Source organism: Dermacentor albipictus, chromosome 7 (assembly GCF_038994185.2).
Source record: "Dermacentor albipictus isolate Rhodes 1998 colony chromosome 7, USDA_Dalb.pri_finalv2, whole genome shotgun sequence".
Taxonomy (NCBI): domain Eukaryota; kingdom Metazoa; phylum Arthropoda; class Arachnida; order Ixodida; family Ixodidae; genus Dermacentor; species Dermacentor albipictus.
Genome location: NC_091827.1, coordinates 90,008,357 through 90,025,518, shown reverse-complemented (window position 1 = coordinate 90,025,518; position 17,162 = coordinate 90,008,357). Strand labels below are relative to the sequence as shown.

General features: G+C 45.9%; 1 long non-coding RNA gene and 1 pseudogene across 1 annotated transcript in view; one reads left to right on the top strand and one right to left on the bottom strand.

Annotated features, from left to right (window-relative positions):
• LOC135916755 (uncharacterized) overlaps positions 1 to 17,162 on the bottom strand; it is a 218,629-nt gene that overhangs the window by 188,954 nt on the left and 12,513 nt on the right. The window contains exon 3 of the long non-coding RNA XR_011507472.1: positions 3,293 to 3,369. This is a non-coding gene — a long non-coding RNA (uncharacterized lncRNA). The remainder of the gene's footprint in view (positions 1 to 3,292; positions 3,370 to 17,162) is intronic.
• On the top strand, positions 16,575 to 16,753 carry LOC135916789 (U2 spliceosomal RNA; annotated as a pseudogene).

The following is a 17,162-nucleotide window of genomic DNA, read 5'->3' as shown; positions in this document are numbered from 1 at the left end:
AGTGCCTGAAGGCGAAGTCATGCGCAGTGCAGTGCTTGCAGCACATACATAAGACGGGAAGCTAAGAACAAGTTGCACACTTCAACACGAATGAACATTGAGAAATTCCGCCCTCGCCATGAATTCACATTATGTTGAATTTTGCCAACTTCTCCCAACCAATGAGCGTTGCTATTTCTATACTGTGAGAGAGACACACCTAAATAACACAGATCCTCTTTCCATTGAATGCCTGCGTAATGTGATGACAAATTCTGAGCCATAATCCAAACCAAAACCGTGAACTTTTTTTCAAAGTTAACGCTTGCACCAGACGCCGCACAAAAATCTTCTGTAATTTCAAGAGTAGCCTTTACACTCTTTTTATTGGCACAAAAAAAGGCCACGTCGTCTGCATACACAAGAACCCGAACCTCATTAGTCAGTAATTTAAACCCTTCGAAAACTTGTTCTTTAAGAATGCTCATACAAAGTGCCTCTAAATACAAGCAGAACAGAAGCGGCGACAAAGCGCATCCTTGTCGTCCTGATGATAAAGGCTAATTGGATCGGAGAGGGACCCATTCACTATCAATCTCGTTGATGCATTAGCATAACATATCCTGACTCCTCTAAGGAGCAGAGATCCGATATATATATGCTCTAGTACAGTAAATAGGAATGAGTGATTCACTCTGTCGAACGTCTTAGCCAGATCTAGCTGCACCATTGCCACCTGTCCAATCCCCTCAGCTACACACTCTAGCACCGATCTCGCAACATGAATGTTCGTCTGAATGGACCGGCCCTTGATGCCACATGTTTGATGATCACCGACCACGGATCTTATCACAACATGCAAATGGTTATCTAAAACCATAGCAAAAATTTTATAATCCACATTGCATAAGGAGATAGGCCGATATCCGTCAACTTTTTGCAATTTAGTCTCATCATCGCTTTTGGCTATAAGGACCGTGTGTCCTTCGTAGATCGTTGCGCTTAGGTACCCTGCTTCCAAGGCCTCTCGGTACACCTGAAGTAATAATGGCGATAAATATGAACGAAAACACTGATAAACTTCGGCAGTAAAATCATCCGGGCCGGGCGTCTTGCCCTTCGCTAACGAATCGGTGCATGCAGTTACCTCGTTAATATAAATGTTTTCATTTGTATAATCGTAATCATCCTGATTTAACTGGGGCAGCAACGATACAATTTTTTTGGCAGCATCTGTATCCAATGGCTTATGGTCTCGAAACAGTTTTTGATAATGTTCAAAAAACGCTTTAGTTATTAGAGTAGGCTCATTAACAATAATTCCACCGTACTCTATCTATAGTATTTGTTTACACAGCGCGTGTCGGCGCTCATCACCAAGGAACCTACTGCCAGGCTTTTCTTCCAGGAAACGCTGCTTTCGAGCATGCACTAGTGCACCTCTGTATTTTTCTGCGTTCAAACTTTGTAACTGTGCCTCGACCTTATAAATATCATCAATATAGTGACCCGGATCTAGGCATTCAATCTCGTGCAATTCACTGAAAAGTATATACAATGCTTTGTAATTATTCTTTTCTTCAAAGGCTAATATTAATGATTCTTCGATAGCTATCATTTTAGCTTCCTGTTTGAATAATTTCCACAAAGCAAGTAGTGTCAAATCCTTGCGGCATGACACATGAGCTGTAAGTTCAGTAACACGATTTAAGAAATGCTCACGCGAAAGTAACTGGTTATTAAACTTCCACAGCTCCCAGCACATAGGCCGACTTTGGTAGCGACGGCTGCCAAACGATGCTGAGACTAGTCAATTGTCACTAAAGAATATAGGATGCACAGTGTACCATAAATAACAGCTAGCGCGCTAAGTGAAACATAAATTCGGTCAGGCCTTGTATGCGAGGTACCCTTGAAGTGCGCATATCGACATCCCACCTTTTCATTTTCCCCAATGTCCACAAGCTGATAATCACATATCAGGCGTTGCGAAGCATCACTACTTTGATCGTGTCTCAGCTTCAGTGACGTACGATCTTGCGCGTTACATACACAATTAAAGTCTCCGAAGAGGACCAATGCACATCAGTACAAGATTGAAGTTCTAGAGACAAGAAGAAACACTCGCGTTAACGTAACTCATTCGGGGCATAAACACACACAAATCTAAAACTCGTACCACTGATATCAACATCGCAACAGATTAGGCGCCCTTCCCTATCTGTAAACAAACAAAGCCGAACGTTCACGTAGGGCGTTTTCGATGGCTTTTAAGGGAGTGCAACAAAATTGGACAGGCGCTTCTGAAAAGGGGAATATTATTTCTTTCCTCGTCACTGGGTGCTCGTTACAGTTTTCAGTGGGAAATTCGCTGCTCAAATAAATTACAATGCCTTTGCGCTCTTCTCTGTAGTAATACTTATGCTCGACGAAATAATGAGAGGCCTCCTCCGGGATATGAAGGAGGGGTCTTTGTGTACCTTAGCGAGAATCACGCTGATAGACTACCGAGCCGAGCTGTCGCAGAGACTGCTTATGGTGGCTGAAGGGCCTGTGCAACACAAGTGAGGAGATGAGTGAGAGAGCCGATTGATATTTTCGTTTCTTCGTGAGTGAGAGGCCGTTACAGTTTCTAGGAAGACCTACGCTGTTCAAGTCACGCAAGTTAGGATAATTTAGCGCTGTAATCTGAAGTAATACTGATGCGGAAGGAAAAAGCAAAAAATGGGCTCGTCCAGGATTAGAACCGTTGACCTCTCGCACCCGAAGCGAGAATTTTACCCCATAGACCAACGAGGCGATTTTTTTTTCGTTATTGCCTGTTTACATAATACAGATAGCAGGATTAAAAAGGATTTCAAAACCTTTTGAAAATGATCAAATCATCAAAGAGTGTTACCCAATCAGGTGGTTCTGGCTGGGAACGTTAAAGCTCTCGCATATGCGCTACATGTTCAATAAAATTTTCCCTTAGAGGCCGAGCGTTAGTGTCGGCATGTCTTACCGACATTCTAGTTTTCAGTATACTATGGAGGCTGAGTACTATTATCAAGTCGTACGGAATGTTGCCGTGATTCTCAACTGATAAATATCGGATTCCATTTGGTGTAATTGGCAAGTCCTTTTTGATAGTTCGCTGAAGGATGTCTCAGTGAAATATGGGGTCCCAGCATTCAATGAATATATGTTCTATTGCCCCTGGTTTTTGGCACAATATGCAGTTGACTGTCCACGGCACAATGATTCATTTATTTTGTAGCCCCATTTTTACAGGTAATGTGTTTGTATGGAGCTTGAAGAAAAAGTATTTTACCTGCGGCCGCATGGGCATTCCTTTGACCCATTTCAAGAAGTCATGTCCACAGCTTCCAGGGTATATGGTTCTGCACACTGGTAGAGGTAACATAACATCGAGTAAATCCTTGTAGAGCTTTTTCTTTTTTACCGTAGTCAAGTATTCTAAGCAAAATCTTACCTTAAGCACGCGAAACGCAACAACAACTTCGCGCCATAACCTTTTATACGATGCATCGCAGTCTTATTTGTAGAAACGATGAATTCAGGTAGTGCATTGTGTAAGCAAACTTGCATAACTGCGCGCAAAAATGGGTCACACTGATCTCTCCGATATATGAAACGTGACACAATTTGTCTGATAAGGTGATGCGACAGGCCAAGCCCACCTTTTCTGACAGACAAGAAGAGGTTAGCTCGACTAGTTCACTCCTAACTTCCTCCCCGAATAAACACTGCAATGACTCTATGAATATTTTGTAGGTTAGTACGTGACATGAACAATACTTGCATAACATATCGTAACTTGGCGACTAAGAAGAGATTAGAAGTAGTTGCAAGGGCAAACATTGACAGATTTCGGCCTTGCCATCCGTGTACCTTCTATTTCACGCGTTCTTTTCCCTCGTTCCAATATAGCTCGGTGTCGTCATAACATTGTAGTGGGACGCCTAAGGACGTTGTGGGCATTGCTGTCCATTGGATGCCATCAAATAATTCACGCTGTTCGCTCCGCTCTCCATGCCAGAAACCTACTGCCTTCTCCCAATTGATCTTATAGCCAAATTCCTTGCAAAATTCACCAGTCAAACTAACCACCTCTTTTATGCTTTCATGATCTTGGCAAATGACCGCAATGTCATCAGCGTATGCAAACACCTTGACTTCTGTTGTTTCAAGCCTAAAACCGCGTACACTTTGGCTATTAATTAAACTCAAGCAGAAAGGTTCCAGATAAATGTCAAAAAGTAATGATGAAATTGGACATCCCTGCCTCACACTGGAGAGAAGCTGAATTGGTTCACTTAACTTCTTGTTTATAATGATGCGGGTGCTGCACTCTGAGTAGGACATTTTTACACCTTCTAATATCACTCCGCCTAAATTAACATATTCTAACATTGGAAATAGTACTTGATGTGACATATTGTCAAACGCTTTCTCCAAATCCAGTTGCAACACTGCAACCAGACTTGAGAGAGCATCATAGCAATGAAGAACACAACGAGCTACATGTGTATTGGTGGAAATTGTTCTGTCTAGATTCCACATGTTTGATGCTGTCGCACTAATTTTGTTACAACACTTTGAAATCTCTTTGCTAACACTTTCGTAAATATTTTGTGGTCACAGTTTGTGAGGCTTATTGGTCGATAAGATTTTACTGACGACAGTTTAACCGGGTCCTCGCATTTAGGGATTAGCACTATATGAGCGGTTCGGAACGATGGAGGCATTCGCTGTGTTGCATACATTTCCTTGAAAACATTATGCAATAATTGGCTGAGCTGAAATTTGAAAGCTTTGTAAAAGGGCGCGCCTAAACCATCAGGCCCGGGAGCTTTTCCTGCACCAAGTCCATCTACAGCATCTTCAATTTCTCGCAATGTGATTGGAAATTCAAGGTTTGCTTTAATGTCATCTTCTAATCGAGGCATAAGATGAAGAAAATCTCGCTCAAACCCTTGTATCATTTTTACTTCTTCTCAAGCAGTTCACGATAATATTCTACGAATGCTCACTCTATCTTTGTGGGTTCGGGCGTTTCCTCGTTTTGATATATTATTGCTTGTATTTCATTTTTTTTGTCGCGTATCCCTTTTCATCACTAATTGTTTAGTGGGCTTGTTTCATCACTTGTTTAGTGGGCGTTTCCCCATTCCACCATCGTTCCGCTCGCGCTCGTACCATAGTTCCCTCGTATCGTTCTTGGTCGATAAGTTCGAGTTTACTTTTGTTTCTTTTACTTGCTTCATGCAAGATCCAGCATTCTCACACTCTGTAGACATGAGAAATTCTAGTTCGCTAGTCAATTCTATTTCTTCTTGTTTTCCCTTGCGGCGCAGTGCAGTTGCATTTTCTATCACTTTCATCTTAACATCACTTTTGAGAGTTTCCCATATTTCAATACAGTGATTAGTCTGCGGTGTCATAGAGGAATTGATCATTGCACTTATATCTCTCACAAAACTTTCATAATCAAGCAGTTTGGTATTAAACTTACAAAGATCCCAATTAAATTTCGTTTCTTTTCGTTTTTCTCCTAAATCAAACGTTACTAGACTATCATCAGAAAAAGATACATGTTTGATCTCGTACCATCGACACAATGGCACGAGCTGCATTACAGTGTAAGGTCGGCCTAATCGCGCATGACTTTCACCTTGATAGTGCGTGTAAACGGAAGCTTTCCCCGTCGACAAGAAAATGCCGACATTTTCCAATTCATAATCATTCGCAAGTACATTTAAAAACTGCGCACTCGTATCCCTTGGTTTCATTTGTTGAGCCCGGTCTGCACACACAATTAAAATCCCCCATCAAAATTAGCTATCGCTCGCACTTCAGTTATTTTTCCAGCTATCGAAAAAAATTCTACGTGCACATTCGTCATTTCGAGCATACACGCACAAAATGCGAACCACTTAAAGCCGGCAAAAGAACAATCAAATATGAAAAAAACGGCCAGTTCCACATATAATAACTCGTTCGTCTACAATAACAGCACTGTTACGAATAAAGAGTGCGCAGCCTCCAGAAGTGCTAACTTCTGGAGGCTGTGCACGTCTAACGTCTGCATGAATATATATGTAATATAGTATAATGACTGCATAACGTCGAATATAGTATAATGTCTGCATGACACACGCAGACGTTATACAGTGCTCTAAATGACTGCACCATGCGGTCCGTCTGTTCCTGGCCTTCCACCTTTGTCTCTTGCACGGCGACAATATTTAAATAATTTTTTTGAAAAAGCCGGCTTAAATGGTACTGGCGTCTCCTGCTCGCGAAACCACAACATTTAAAGTGCCTATACGAAGGGGCTTCTTAAGGTTTAGTGCCATGGTTGAACCATAACAGGTGGACGCATGGAGTTTACCTCGATCTTGATGATGATGATGTGTATTGTTTTGTGGCGCAAGGGCCAGGTTTGGCCAAAGAGCGCCATGACAAGTGGTAATGTTAACGATGTATTATGGAAGATGTGACTTGGCTGTAAGGTGGCCTAAAAATAATCGCTGTAAAGTGCGTAAAATCTATGTACTATAAAATTATGGCGATGACTAATGACGAATACTGTGAACATTAAAATCCATCGTTGAATGATGCAAAATAAAAATATATAGAATGGTAAAATTACTTGGAGCACTGCTGCCTCGCCGGAGCCCTTGAAACACAAGGGCCTAGAGGCATGTGCTATACTAAAGAGCTATCGCAGCGGCATCCTCTGAGAGAGGACCCGCTACGAAACATGTAGGGCTAAAAACATGCAAGGCAACATCTTTCAGAAAACTTAAAACTGCGTTCGTGTCAAATAAAGGTTCTGGGCCGAGTAACATAACAGGATGAAGGGGGATGCGCTGCCGGTATGCTAAGGTAAAATGCTTCTTTCTTTCATGTTCGGATCCCGACACTCCAGGAGGACGTGGAGGACGGTCAGCCTCTCACCGCATCTACCGCAGGTTGGAGGCTCGTTTCCCGTGAGTAAAAAGTTATGTGTGCCAAAAGTGTGTCCTATTCTTAGACGACAGAATAGGACATCTGTCCGGCGGGATTTTGTTACAGGAGGCCAGAAACCTAATTGTGGCTTTATTACATGCAGTTTATTATTTATTTCTTCGTCCCACATGCGTTGCCAGTGGCTTCGTAGTTTCCTTCTTAAGAAAGGCTTCAAGTCTGTGACAGGGACCGAAGCAGTAGGATTATCTGCATGCAATGAGATTGATGTGGCCATCTGGTCAGCTAGAACGTTTCCCTCGATGCCCCTATGTCCAGGCACCCAGCATATGATCACATGTTGGTTAGACATATATGATTTGCACAGTGCGGAGTAGAGTTCATTAAATACTGGATTTTTGTGATTGCAGAAAGACATCAAGGCCTTCACAACACTGAGGGAGTCCGTATATATAACTGATTTCTGGAGTTTTGATTTATTTATATGCTTTACGGCCGACAGCAGTGCGTAGGCCTCAGCCGTAAAGATACTAGTTTCCGTATGCAGTAAATCGGATTCCGAGAAGGATGGACCGACGGCTGCATAAGACACCCCCTCGCGTGACTTCGATGCGTCTGTGTAGAACTCAGTGCAGGAGTATTTGTACTGGAGTTCGCGGAAATGCATCTTGATTTCAATCTCTGGAGCATACTTTGTGACTTCCACGAAAGATATATCACATTGTATGAGCTGCCACTCCCAAGGAGGTAGCAGCTTGGCTGGATGCATTAGGCGAAGCTCGAGGAGTGGAACGTGCATTTCTTCGCTAAGCTCCCTCACACGCAGCGAGAAAGGCTGTCTTACGGACGGACGATTGCGAAAGAGTGTAGCACATGTCATGTCATTGATGGTATTAAAACAGGGATGTTGGGGGTTTGAGAGGACTTTCAGAAAATATGTATGGCTGATGTATGATCTCTGTAGGTGGAGAGACCATTCATTTGATTCTACATATAGACTTTGTATGGGACTCGTTCTGAAAGCGCCAGTGGCCAATCGGATTCCTAGATGGTGGACTGGGTCTAGCATCCTTAGTGCGCTCGGGGCGGCAGAGTGATAGATCACGGCACCATAGTCTAGTCGTGATCGAATGAGGCTCTTATAGATATTCATCAAACACTTTCTGTCACTACCCCATGTAGTCTGGGATAGGAGTTTGATTATGTTCATTGTTTTCAGACATTTTTCTTTAAGATATTTAATGTGGGGGACGAAAGTGAGTCTGTAGTCAAGTATGACACCTAGGAATTTGAGCTCTTTGCTGATAGGTATTCGTTGTCCACACAGTTCTAAGGAAGGATCCGGAACCAGGCCTCTCTTTCTTGTAAAAAGAACGCAAGAGCTTTTGTTAGGATTGATCTTAAATCCATTCTTGTCTGCCCACACTGAGACTTTGTTCAGGCCATGCTGTACCTGTCTCTCGCAGACTGCGAGGTTACAAGATTTGAAAGCTATTTGAATGTCGTCCACGTAGACAGAGTAAAAGATGGCGGGTGGTAATGAAGCACGAAGCGTGTTCATCTTCACGATAAAGAGCGTGCAGCTCAGCACGCCTCCTTGGGGTACACCCGTTTCTTGCGTAAAAGGGCGTGAGAGTGCGTTGCCGACTTTTACCCGGAAGGTACGATTTTACAGATAGCTTTCTATTATATTATGCATATTACCGTGGATGCCCATTTCTGACAAGTCTCTTAAGATTCCGTAACGCCACGTCGTATCGTACGCCTTCTCCATATCGAGGAATATGGATAAGAAGAATTGTTTGTGTACAAATGCGTCCCGGATATTTGCTTCTACACGTACAAGATGGTCAGTTGTGGAGCGCCCTTCTCGGAAGCCGCACTGATAGGGATCAAGGATTTTGCTCAGTTCAAGGAAATGAATGAGTCGCCGATTAATCATTTTTTCAAACACCTTACAAATGCAACTTGTGAGGGCTATCGGGCGGTAACTCGACACTGAGGAAGGGTCCTTGCCTTGTTTCAAAACAGGGACCACAATGGATTCCTTCCATGCAGTTGGAAGGTACCCTGCATCCTAAATGGTGTTGAAAAGTGTGAGTAGTGTATCCTTCGTGTCATTGTGTAAGTTCTTGAGCATTTCATACATGATTCTATCAGATCCTGGTGCGGAGCTGTTGCATGCGCTCAAGGCAGCTCTCAATTCGGCAATACAAAAAGGACGGTTGTAAGGCTCATTCTCTCGACCTTTTCTTGTTAATGGCTTACGTTCTTCTGTTTGTTTGTATTTGAGAAAGGATTGTGTATAATTTGTTGGACTTGACACGCTCTCAAAATATTCCCCAAGTGAGTCTGCCTGATCTTGTAGGGTATCGCCTTCTGTGTTTACCAAAGGGAGTGCATGTGCTTGTCTCCCTCTTATCCTATCTACCCTGTTCCAGGCTTTCGCCTCATCTCTGAACGAGTTTATACTCGATAGAAACTTCTGCCAACTTTCTCGTCTGGCCTGTCGGCGGGTTCGCCTGCCTTCGGATTTTGCTTTTTTAAAGTTGACTAGATTCTCTGCAGTGGGAGAAGCGCGTAGCAACCCCCACGCCCTGTTCTGTTTTTTACGAGCGATCCTACAATCGTCGTTCCACCATGGGACACGCCGTTTGCAGGCCAAGCCTTTTACTTCTAATATGCATTTAAATGCGACATCTATTATGAATGCTGTAAAAAGCTCGACTGCCGCGTCAATTCCTAACGAAGACAGGTCAGCCCATGTGATACTAGTTAGAGATCTAAATTTCTCCCAATCAGCTGTCTCAATCTTCCACCTAGGAGAGTATGGTGGATATTCGTTTTCTTTATATGATCTTAGCAGTATAGGGAAGTGGTCGCTACCGTAAAGGTTGTCTGTAACTTCCCATTCAAGTTCAGGCAGTACAGACGGGGAGACTATACTAAGATCTATTGACGAAAAGGATCGGTTTGCAAGAGAGTAATATGTGGGTTCTTTCTTATTGAGAAGGCACGCTCCAGAAGAAAAAAGGAACTGTTCAACAAGGCGACCTCGCGCATCTATACGAGAGTCGCCCCACAGGGAGCTGTGCACATTGAAATCGCCAAGAAGAGCATAAGGTTCTGGCAATTGATCGATCAAGGAGTGAAATTCATGTTTGTTCAGTTGGTAATGCGGGGGTATGTAAAGGGAGCAAATGGTGATGAGTTTGTTTAGTAGGACAACTCGAACCGCCACTGCTTCAAGGGGCGTTTGTAGCTGTAAAGGTTGACACGCAATACTCCTATGAGTAAGAATTGCAACACCACCCGATGATGCGACGGCATCATCGCGATCTTTGCGAAACGTAACATACGTACGGAGAAAGTTTGTGTGTTTAGATTTTAAGTGTGTTTCCTGTAAACACAGCACTTTTGGATTATGTTTTTGGATGAGTTCTTGCAAATCATCAAGGTTTCTAAGGAGACCTCTGATGTTCCATTGAATGATTTCTGTATCCATGTTTAAGGTAAATTCGTGCTGTGTTTACGGAAACGGAAGTGATGTCTTACATTACAGAGCTCTTGCGAGGCCCTGTAACCGGGGTTCTGCCTTTTTTGGAGCGTTCGAGGGAGCCTCGCCGCTCCTTAGGCGCTTGGGGCGCCGTGGGGATAGGTGTTGTGTCCATTGCCTCATGTGAGGCGCCGGACACGCGCTCTTGAGAGCGAGAAGTTTTTCGAGAGAGTCTCACCTCGGAAGGCGAGACCCCTGCGCCCACCATCCCGGAGGTCGATGGGGCTCCCTGAGGGATTTGGCTGCGCCGGCTGTTGCCAGCGCTGGAAGGGGCCTGGGAGGTTGGGGCAGCCTCGGCTGCACCCACCTTCGGGGTCGATGGCCCCGTCTGCTGTGTTGGCGTAGCAGCGTCAGCTGCAGCCGCCGGGGGGGGGGGGGCGGATGGCGTCACTGCCGCCTCACTGGGTGTGGGTCGGACAGCCGCCGGAGACCGTTGTGGCGCTGCCCCCTGACGCGCCACATCGGCAAAGGTGTGCTTTGGCAGGAAGAATACCCGCCTGCGTGCTTCTTTGAAACTTATATTTTCCTTTACTTTGATCGTTACAATCTCTTTCTCTTTTTTCCAAGATGGGCACGACCGCGAGTACGCGGCGTGCTCCCCATCACAGTTCACACAGTGGAGAGTGTTTTCACACGATTCAGCGGAGTGCTCATGTGCACTGCATTTTGCACAGGTTTGGCGGCCGCGGCAGTTCGATGAGCTGTGGCCAAATCGCTGGCATTTAAAACATCTCAGAGGGTTTGGGACATATGGTCTGACCCGGAGCTTCACATATCCTGTCTCAATACTCTCAGGGAGCACACTTGTACCAAAGGTGAGAATTAGATGTTTTGTTTTGATTTCTTTTCCATCGCGCCTTAGCAGAATTCTCTTAACATTGATTACGTTTTGATCACTCCAGCCTTTTAATAGTTCAGCGTCCGTAAGTTCCATCAGGTCATCATCCAAAACTACACCACGGGTGGTGTTCATCGTGCGGTACGGGGTAACTGTGACTGGGACATCTCCAAATGATAGAAGGTTAGGCAGTTTCTCGTGTTGTTTTTTGTCGCGGAGCTCCAAAAGGAGATCACCGCTAGCCATCTTTGATGCCTTATATCCTGGTCCAAATGCCTGAGTTATAGAATTTTTGAAACAACAAAAGGTGAGATTATTTGTGCTTGTTTTCCTTGTTTTTCAGAATGGATTACATGGAATCGCGGGAAAGTTTCTTTTTGGCGTCCAAAAAATTCAGACATCTTCGGTGCGCCCCCTTTTCAGGGAGCGATCAGATAGTGGAGGGAAAGAACTAGCCATAAGTGGGAGTGTATTTTTCGGCAGTAGCGCCAGCCACCCACCATGGAGCCCAACAAGGGGACGCTGCAGGGCCTTTAAAACAGGGCCTACAAGCGCCAGCTGTACGCCACCGCTATAACCATATATGATATAACCAAGGTTGGCTACTCACACAAGGTTAACCCTTGCTGCCAGGAAGGTCGGAAGTAATAAAGAAATGAGAAGGAGACAGGAAAGGTGGAAAGTAAGGAAAAGACGAAGGTTGTAGGGAGAGAGAGACAGGAAAAGGCAACTACCGATTTCCCCCGGGTGGGTCAGTCCGGGGGTGCCGTCTATGTGATACCTCGATCTTTTATGTTGTCACACGGTCGATTCTTTCCTGCGACGGGCAACATCACGTCCAACCAGCAGTTCTCGGGTCGAGGCCACTGTGGCTCTGGTATATAGTTGACTTGACGCCTTGGTGACATAAGGCACTCCACCATCCTCGAAAGCATCTCCTTGAAGAACGCACTTACAACTAGGTAAGAGACTTTCTATCCAATCGGAAGGCCTTTCTGTCGGTCGGAAACATTCGATCGGAGGTACTCTCCCTCGGCAGTATGGGCACACCAACTCTGTCATTTCCCCAATGCTGTTTAATCTGGTTATGCTCGGATTAGCACAAGAACAAATCGTCTTACAAGATACAACGACCTTGTGAAGTCATATTACGTCGCAAAAAGAACCTTCCCCACCCCTCACCGCAAGTTAAAGAGAGCACAGGCAACCACCCTTCGTCTGTGACAGGCCAATACATACCCCTCCCTCACAAGCTGTCACACCATATACCCCGACATCTACCCGAGCCAGATGTGCAAGGTCTGTAAAACTCAATCAGCAACACTTCCCCACATGTAATGGGAGTGCAAACATATATACCCAGACCTTAATCCCGTGACCCTCTGGTCGAGATGGCACGCCACCCTACACAGCTCCCATCTCAACGACCAACTCTGGGCGACCCACCAGGCCTAAGAAGCGGCGAAGAGGCAGACATCAACGTCCCATCTTGGGAGGCCTAGGCCCAGCCGACTAAACTGCTGGTGCTCATTAAAGTTCACACTCTCTCGCTCTCTCTCTCTCATCTGTGCCGTTCAGTGTGTAAATACATAGTACTCTCCAGTGAACAATACTGTGATGACAATCAACAACGATCAATCTGCCACTTTGCCATGGATAAACAACAAGGCCCGTTAACTTTTTCCAATATAGTTGGCATTCCGCTCACTTGCCCAGCGCGTGACTCATTGCCACGTAGTAGCGAGATGTGAAGGGAAGCGTCATCAGAATCAGAATCAGAATCGGTTTTTATTGAGATCATTAGAATGATTACAAGTTGTTAATATTCAGGAGGAGGTCCCGGAGTCAAAGACTGCAATGGGACCTCCTTTACAAAGTAAACGTAATAAAACAAAAGTACAGCAGTTTTCAACACATTGTTAAAAAATTACAGGTTTTAGTATGAATACCATGATTGAAGAATTACATATGCATAAATGTCATGAAAAAAAGCTCTGTAACACAATCTGGATTACATGGAATCCAGATTCCAGTCATGCTCCAGGTCTGCTACTCCCCTTCAACTTTTGTTTCTTGCACTGCCAACATGTTGAGGTCGTCGTCCGCCAACAGCCTGTACACTTGGTTCTGCGTTTTCTTTAAGGCCAGACCTCGAACGTTTAATGTGGCCAAACGAAATATTGTTTGCCATGTTTTTTTTTTTTAATCGAGGTGATAGGACCCGAAGCATTACGCTACCTCGCACGTCTAGCGCACCGCTAGACGCCTTCTGATCCGCCTGGTTGCTCGAGGTCTTGGTGCTACCTCGGCAACTCGTCGGTGGCCTTCCACGCCGCTTTGACATTTGGCCGTGGTTTAAGGCTGGGGCGTCTCCCCACGGGTATCTGTTGGTCGGAAATCGCTTCAAGTAGCCGTTTGATTGCCGGGCTAACTCTGGTGTTGGAGGCTTGGTAGTTTGGCATACACGTCTTGGTTGATTCAGCGTGGAAGCCTTTTGTTTCACTGCTTTCCATCGTGTCGTCGTCCGCGGGCGCGGGTGTTCCTGCAAGTACGGACTCTGCTGCAGGCGCCTTGACCGTAGCCTCCATTGTCGACTGGCTTCGCTTGGTCTCCGGTGTCTTTTCGCTGGTCTCCGCTTCCTTTCGCTGCTTCCTCGGCTTCGGTCACATTCATTAAATGCTTCTCGGTGTACTGGTTCACAATTCGCCCGGCAGCTGTGGCGTAGGATCGCGCGCACTGGGCATCTTCGTGTCCGTATCGCCGACATATCGTGTACCGGGGCACGTTGCCGTCACGCCGCACATGTCCAGAGCTCGGACAACAACGGCACTGCATTGTCTACCAGGAGCGACAACTAGTGCAGGTTCTCCTGCGACCGATACCTGGTGGGGTAGATCCTCCCACATCAACCCAGTTTTCAACTTCATCAGCACCGTCCGGGTGTTCGAGTTCTTGTACTGGACTCCCGGAACGCGCCAACGCTCATGCTGCACGTATATCACCTTTCCAAAAGCGGCTAGCGCTGTACGCACGTCATCGTCAGGTACATCGTGAATAGGCCAATGAAGGCGTAACATCACTGGCCGGTCCTCTGGGTCCACTACAACGCAGCGACGCCCTTTAACTGTCATTTACTTCAAGGCTAGGAGCGGCTTGGTACCGTCTGCATTGCCCATGGTAACCGCCCAGACATGGTTAATCTGATGGGCACGGAGTGTCACAACTTCCAGCAGTATCCCGGAGAGAGCGAGAGCGTCCCTGAAATCTTAAACTCTGTAAGGCCGTGCTTGCATGTCACCGTGCAGAAATACCGTATTGGTGACGATGCGTCCTGTTGTCCATTGTGCCAAAGCAAAAGGGTGATCTTCTCCTTCTTGGTTCCTGTTACCGCGGCTAGTAAGGGCCGCAACTGCGGCTCCGGCGGAGCTCATGAATCCACAATCCGCACAGCAAGGCTGCCGGAAGCAGAATGGCCAGACCAACGAGCCGAACGTTCACGGAGAGTGCTTTCGATGGGAGTGCAACAAAATCGGGCAGGCGCTTCTAAAAAGCCGAATATTACGTTCTTTCTTCGTCATTGGGTGCTCATTACAGTTTTGAGTAGGAAATTCACTGCTCAAATGAAGTATATTACGATGCCTTTGCGCTGTTCTCTGTAGTGATACTTATTCCCGAGAAAACAATCGATTAGTGGCCTACTCCGCGATTTTACCGCGGGGTCTCTGCGTGCCTTAGCGAGAATCATGCCGATAGATTAACGAGCCGAGTTGTCGCAGAGACTGCTTGCGGTGGCTGAAGGGCCCGTGCAACACAAGGTAGGAGATGACTGAGAAAGCCGATTAATATTTTCGTTTCTTCGTAAGTGAGAGCTCGTTGCAGTTTCGAGGAAAACCTACGCTGTCCAAGTAACGCAAGTTAGGATAATTTAGCGCGTGACTCTGAAGCTATACTTATGCGGAATGAAAAAGCAGAAAATGGGTTCCTTTAGGATTTGAACCCGGGACCTCTCGCACTCGAAGCGAGAATCATACCCCCCGACCAACGAGACGAACGTTCACGGTGAGTCCTTTCGATGGCTTCTGAGGGAGTGCTACAAAATCGGACAGGCGCTTCTGAAAAGCGGAATGTTATTTTCTTTCTTCGTCCCTGGGTGCTTTTTACTGTTTCCAGTAGGAAATTCGCTGTTCAAATAAAATAAATTTTCCTAGCAATATTTGTCCCTTCAGTTACTATAATGCAGTTGAGCAATTGCGAATTCAAAGCCACTGAGTACTCAATGCCAGCACATAATTTTTGCTTACTCTGCGTTGCCGATTTCTGGAGAGAAATGTTTCCATGACACTGGAAAACGAATAATTCTAGCAAAATTATTTGATGGCACGAACGCAGTTCGAATGGCAACTAGCCTTCCCGCTGGGCTGCAGCGTTCATAGCGTGGTCTGAGCGAAACGAACAATAAACTTCAAAATACGAAGATCGAAGTGCACCGTCAAGGTTTCGAGACGCATAGTAGAAGCCAACGGCTTTACCACGCCACTGTTCCCGCTGCATGGAAGCAGTTGCTCTGTGCAGTGTGTCCGAACGCAAAGGAAACACAAGCGAAAAATTGGAAAAAAAAATCAGTGCCATTCCACTCTGTGAAGGTGGATGACCAGCGAAGGTGTTTTTGTGGGCAAACTGTCCATTGCCGTGCGTCAAATGCCGTATGCATATAAATGGAAGGCCAGGTGCGACTAGTCGCTCCTCCACGATGTTGAGCCTCGGAAGACGATGGGGCCCCGGGGCGTATACATACCCGTGTATTGTGGCCGGAATCGGCATGACGCCTTTTACTATAACGAATCCCGGCACGTACAACAGACACGCACTTGACCACACTCCGAGGGCACACACTGCTTAACCGCAGCCAAGGCGATCGTGCGTTGGTCGACGTCCTGCAGTGCCGTAATGGTTTTGAGGTCACTCGAAAATCACGAGCGGTCACGTAGAGTACACGCCACACAAAAATGGTTCCCCACAAACTGCCCCTGAAACCTGGACGTTCCGCAGGTGAAACGATCCAAGTTTGCGGGATCGGGGCCACATGTGCGGTTAACGTTTCTTTCTGCCTCGCGGTCCTCACAGACAGCACGGCTGCGGGGACCACCACCACGGCAAAGCGGAAGGAAAGGAAAGGAGATACGTAAGCGCTTGGAACGCCGGCAAAGAGAGGGTCTTGCGAACTTAGACGTTGCCGACGCGGGTGAAAGTGAATCTGTTCTTATCAGCTTAATATCTGATACGGCTGTATTTGGAGCAAAGATGTTAAACTTATTTTTGCAAGTTGGCGGAGTGCTAAAAGCCTGCTTCACATCCGCCGCGGGTTGACCCGGTATGGCACTGTCTTCGGGATCGGTACACATTTAAGGGAAAATTCTCCTTGTACATGGCTCGAAAGACGCACGCAAGCTTTTCCAGAACCTAGCCATACACAGCTTCGCTGTAGAAACAATCTTTTCATAGGTAAGAAAACGTATCCGTAACCATATTTATTATTTTGTTTGGGAATGAATCCGAAATATTTTTGATGGCTTTTTTGGTTCAAGGGAAAAGTCGGCACTCCCGAAGAACCGACGTCAGGCAATGTCAGAATTAGCGCATTCGTCAGGTGTCCGCATAAACGCGTATCTCAGGCAGAGATATGATGAGAGTGGTGGCCGGTCGAGCGCTCCACTAATCTCAGTCTTCCACTCGATGAGGTGCTGCTTCGGAGATCATGGTCACTGCTTTGACTCAGAACACTGAGCACGATCTCGCAATTCATCTTTCATAATT